Raw genomic sequence first — 6,000 nt, forward strand, 5'->3', positions numbered from 1 at the left:
TGCGGGCTGCGCAGAAGATCTGGAAACAGGATCGGGAGCCAAAAGGCCATTGAAGAAGTTGTTAAGACATCATGTTCCCTGGCCGCCTGTCACGGGGCAGGTGGGGTTGGCGGCTCTCAACACCTCTCCCAACCAGAGCGCTTCTTGTAGGGAGGGGTGGGTCTTAGTACTATGAGGAGTGCTCAGGACCCAACCAGATTACCCTTTGCCCCACACACGTCGTTGAGTTTTTTTTCAAAACCAGTTTTTTTTTTTTTTTGAAGCAACTTATTTTTCATTTCAAAAGTTTGGCTGATGCGAGGGTTTGGATAAGTGTCCCAAAGTCCCCTGTGTTCAGGGCTTGGTCCCCAGGGTGTCTCAGTTGCAGGAGGTGGAGCCCCGTGGGAGGTCTTTAGGTCATTGCGGGCATGCCCTGCGGAGGGAAAGGCGAGGCCCGGCTCTTTCAGTCTCTGTTTCCAGACTCCAGATCTCCGTGGCTCGCGCGGCCACAAGCTCAGCCGTGATGTGCTGTTGCCAACGCGAAGCCATGGGGCCACCTGACTCTGGACTGGAACGTCCAAAACGGAGCTAAGCAGATTTTTTTCTCTTTCTTTATAAGCTAATTCTTTCAGGTATTTTGTTACACTAAGGGGGAACTAATACATTAGATTTTTCTATTATTCATTGCTAATTTTTCCAAATAACTTAAAGACGTCAATTTTCTCCCTACTAATTTTTACGGAACTTTAAACCACACATAATCATTCATCCTTTCCCCCCAGAGCACCACTTTCTAAGCATCCCTGTCTACCTTGTATCTGAATGGCATGTACTCTCCGTCTAGTATCCAGCTGTCCTCCAGAGACTCTTACTCTTCCCCTTCTTGGACCCACTCTTTCCTGGATTTCTCGTCATCTAACGTCCTGGCTTACTGCATTGTTTAGATAGAAGACATATTCTAGTAGCTCCCTCAGAAAGGTAAAGGGTGACTACATGTCTCTTAATCTTTTATATATAATAATAATATCTTTATTGTATGCTTATATTTACTTGATATTACCATCTTCAGGATTAAAAATAGAAACTATTATTCTTGAAAAAAACTTTGCTTTGGTGCTGGGTTGAACCCAGGACCATTCTATCTCATAGCTACATCTCCAGGTCTATTATTATTTTTAAAATTTTGAAACAAGTTCTCATTAAGTTGCGGAGGGCCTCACTAAGTAGTAGGCTGGCTGTGAACCTGCGATACTCCTGTCTCAGCCTCTGGAGTACTGGAATTTTAAGTGTGCACCACCACACTTAATTATTTTAAAAAATATTTTCTGAGCTGGGTGTGGTGGTGCACACTTATAATCCCAGTACTTGGGAGGCTGAGACAGGAGGATTGCAGGTTTCAAGTCAGCCTTGACAATTTAGTGAGGCTCTCAGCAATTTAGCAAGACTGTTTCAAAACAAAAAATATAAATAAAAATAGGAGAGCCAGGGTTGGTGGCGCACACTTGTAATCTCAGTACTTTGGAGGCTGAGACGGGAGGATTGTAGGTTTGTGGCCAGCCTCAGCTCTTAGTGAGGCCCTCTGCAATCTAATGAGACCCTGTTTCGAAATAAACAATAAAAATAGGGCTGGGGGTGTAGCTCAGAGGTAGAATGCCTTTCGGTTCAATCCCCAGTACTGAAGAAACAAGACAAGGAGTAAGGACCTAAAAATCAGATTTGAATCTTGGTGCATGAGATGGGCTGGTAGCAGCAACTGGTCTGTCAGAGGAAACTCTCTGGTGTCAGTGTGTGTGTCTTTGACATCTTCCTAGAGTAACTCAGCAGGCCTGCCTAGGATGAGCCTGGGTCAGCGAGGAATGTTCTGGAAGCAGGATCGAGGAGGCGCCCGTGGGCCCAGTGGTGTGTGGTGCAGATGCTCTTCCTAAATCCAGCCCTGCCTTGCGGGTGTCAGCCCTGGATCACACCCTCTCTCCCTGCGCCTGTTTGAGCTTCTGACCTCCCTGGTTCACCTTGCATAAGAAATCTCTCCTTGAGGGTGTGGGGGGGCTGACTGCACTCCATTCCACGGCACCCCCCCCTTCATCCTGAACCTCTTGGGCTCAGGGGCAGGGCCGGTCTATGGGCTGGAGACCCTCTGAGCATCACGACCATACAAACCCACAGTGGCTTCTCTCCACCAGCCAAGACCCAGCGGCCTGCCTTGTCTGCTCTGGTCTGCTGCCGGGCCGCCTTCTCTCCTTTACAAAACATGTCCACTGTCGTTTGAGTAGGTGTTTTGGTGAGGGAGCCGATACAGGGAAGAGGTTAATCTGCCACATTCAACCGGAAGAACATTTTCTTTTCCCAAGGTATAAAAGGATTTGAAATGTTACCGTAAAAGCAGTAAGAATATCAGCCTAAATTATTTTTAAAATTATGCAAATTCTCCAGATGTTTGTAGATCAGTTTAAGAGGATTTATGTGATTTGCTCCACCCCATCCCCCACGAGACGGCCTTGGGAGGAGCGAGTCCGTGTGAATGGGATGTTTGGGTCTGCCATTCACATATGCTCCCCCGCCCCGCCCCGTGTGGATCTGCAGGTGTTCACATTTTTTTTATCTCATTTTTCTCCCTATCATACAGAAAATCAAATTCAGCCCGAGAGGTTCTTTTTTGTTAATCTCTTGACTACAGCTGTTTCTACTCACCCTGTGGGTGTTTGCCAACCTCACATCCGCCAAGCATTTTCTTCTGCATGAAACAAAGAAAAAATGTCCTGCACCACTCAGGAAATCTTGCCGGGCTTCTCCTGCATTTCGCTGCGGCTTGGGGAAAAAATAGGAGCCTTCTAGTTCTAATTAGCCAGGTTCACCACAAAGGAGACTTGAGTAGGAAACCTGCAGGCACTGTGGTGTGGTGACTGACTCTACCTCCGCTGCCTAGGGAGGTCTCAGTGACCTTGGGCACCCGGACCTGGGAGAAAGGAGAAACTGGACGGATGAACAAGGTTCTGAAAATAGGGTGTCAGGAGTGTTGGCATGAAGAACCAGTTGGATCAGACGGCACCTCTGCGCAGGTCTGTGTCCAGCTTGGTTTCTGGTCTCCTGAACCCCTCGGAGTTTCCTCCTGACCTGACTTCAAGGTTGTAGCCAAAAGAACAAGAACTCCACAACTGTCTCTAGCAGAGCATCTTGAAAATGCCCACCTGCATTTGGCCTACAGAGACACAGGAAAGTTACCTGTCAGCCCTTCGCCTGCCTGCTTCCGGTTTCTTTTAGGCTTGGGCAAGTGCGAAGGTTTCCATGTGCCTTTTTTGGGAGGTGGAAGGCGGGAGGGAGAAGGAAGTGGGCTCATCACCTGCTTTTCAAAGCTGTGCTGACTTTCACGTTTCTTTGTCCAGGGTTTTGCCAGGCCCCTGACATGCATTTAAAGAAAAAAGGAATCCTTCTCCTTGAAGATCTTTGCAAATTAGTTGGGATGGGGGGGTCTTAGGCCCAGGGAGAGTGTGGGATAATATAGCACATTTCTGAGAGCTGGGAAGAGAGATGACAGAGCCACGCCATTGTATATCGCTGGCAGCTGCCCAGCAGCCCAGGCAGACGGGCAGATTGTGCCAAAAAGATGCATTCACTGGGCTGCCTCATCACATTCTGAAAAATGTGCCGCAGATGAGTGGGAAAAGATCCATTCATGTTGCTTCATAAGTAAAAGTAGCGAAGGGTGTCTGTCATGCTCCAGCTCTGGATTTGCACACCCCAAAGCAAACCTAATTCGCTAACTCAGCTTGGTACCCGGCCCCTCTCGGGCTGCGTCGCCAGAGCGCGCTTCGGCCCCTGCGCAGCTTTCAGCCAGGAAATCTCAGGTTTAATTAGGTCATTTGTTCTTGAGAGCTCTGTTCTTGCGGAGCAGGGGAGGAATTTTTATGGGCAGTTGGCACGCTTGAAAAGTCAACAGCAAAATTGTTGCTTTGCTCACTTACGTTTCAGGTGGCACTTAGGGAAATTCTTTGGGAGGAATGTTGTATAATTTCAGGGTCTCAAATGCACCTGGGCGAGGTTACTACAGGTTTTGTTTTTCATTTACTCGAGGTTTTTGCCCTGCAACCTGGAGGCTCTGGATCCTAAGAGGTTTGTGAACTGTAGTGTAGGCCTGGTGGGTATTTTTAGGATTTCAGAAGGCCTAACTGGAAACCTGTCGTCATGGGGCTGGGGGTGGGGAGGCTGCTTCAGCGTGTCCCTGCCAATTAAGGAGAGCATCAGAGCCTTTGGGTTTGCCTGATTTTTCTTACCCTGGTATGGTAACACATAGTCTCACGCTGAGCAGAAGGACGTATTGACCGGTGCATGTGCCTTTAATGAATAAAGGAGCCGAGGGGGGAGGGGACAGAGCAGGTGGATGCAAAGTACATTATGAGTGTGTATGGGAATGTTACAGAGGAACACATTTCATACAAAATAATTGCATGCATCAATTAATATGCATTAATAATTATAACTTAGAGAGCTCGGGCTACAGTACTACTGTTGCTTAACTACAGCTTGGCTTGGCTGGTGTATTCTCTCTCTCTCTCTCTCTCTCTCTCTTTTTTTTTTTTAGTACTGGGGATTGAGTCTGGGGGTATTTTTACCTTTGAGCTATATCCCTAGCCCTTGTTATTTTTTATTTTGAAGTGGTGTCTTGCTAAGTTCCTGAGGCTGGCCTCAAACCTGCAATCCTGTCCTAGTCTCCCAAGTACTGGGGTTACAGGGCACACCACCATGCCCGGCGGTGCGTTCTTTTGCACAGGGGCTGGGGCTGGGGCTTGCAGTGGTGGGGACCGGTGACAGGAACCCCGATCCACACAGAACATAGCTCCAGTACCCGTGATCCTACCTGAAGGCCAGCTGCCTGTGCTCATGCCCACCACTTGGCCATGTTAGGTGGCGGTGGCACTGACGGCGGCTGCCCTCAGCCCCGTTCACAGCTAGTCACGCCCGGCCGAGGGTCCAGATCCAGCCACTTTGTGACCTTGGAGTGTGCTGATGGGAAGGATTCTCTCCTGTAGAGTCCCTGACCCTGGGGCCTTCTTTCTTTCCACCTCCAGAGTGTGCGCTTCACATGTTTAAAATGCACTGAGGGCAGCTGGGCATGGTGGGCAATGCTCGTAAACCCCGCGTTTAGGAGGGTGAGACAGGAGGATCACACAGGTTCGAGGCCAGCCTCAGCTATTGAGTGAGGCTCTCAGCAACTTAGTGAGACCCTGTTTCCAAGTAAAGTATAAAATAGTTCTGGGAGTGTAGCCTGGAGGTAGAAAAGCCCCTGGTTTTCACCCCCAGTGCCACCAATAAATAAATCAAAAATAAAATAAAGTGCACCGAGGAAAGACTGGAAGTTGACCTAGACGTCAGCTGTTTGGTTTATACGCTGGAAACTCAAGTACCAGATTTAGCAGTGCTGTGCAGTGGTAGCCTGTTAGCTTAGTTTTGCAAGTGATCAGATATGATGAGGCTAATTCCATTTATATTTAGAATGGAATTATATATGTGTATGCATGTGTATATATGTATATGTATATGTATATACACAGGCATATATTCTTGCTTATCTCTCCATCTTTATATTATGAATATTATGCTGTTAGCAAAGGTCAGAGACCTGCAGCACCTCTGGAGTTCCCGCCCGGGCATGCAGCCGCTGAGAAAGTCCAGAGCGGGCTGCGAGGAGAACCCGGCGCAGGACTCGGCCCCTGTGCTGTGTGCGCCTTCACGTCTTCTCTGACTTCTTTTGTTCAGATTCCACATGTTTTTGGAGGGCTCTGTAAGTGAGTGAAGTAGCTCATTGTCAGAATTGACAAAAACTGAGGCGTTCAGGGGAAGGGCCAGTAAGTCACTGCACCCAGCACTGTCTTTTATCGTTGGCAAGGACAATTCTTAGAGAAAGCTGTGTGTGGAACGCCGGAGTCGGCGGCTAAGTTTTATGGGGCAGTTGACTGTCGCCCTGTCTACTGTGAAGTCACCATTTTCCCTAGTTGAATAATGATACACGACGCTGTGATAACACAA

Source organism: Muscardinus avellanarius, assembly GCF_963383645.1.
Source record: "Muscardinus avellanarius genome assembly, chromosome: 2".
Taxonomy (NCBI): Eukaryota; Metazoa; Chordata; class Mammalia; order Rodentia; family Gliridae; genus Muscardinus; species Muscardinus avellanarius.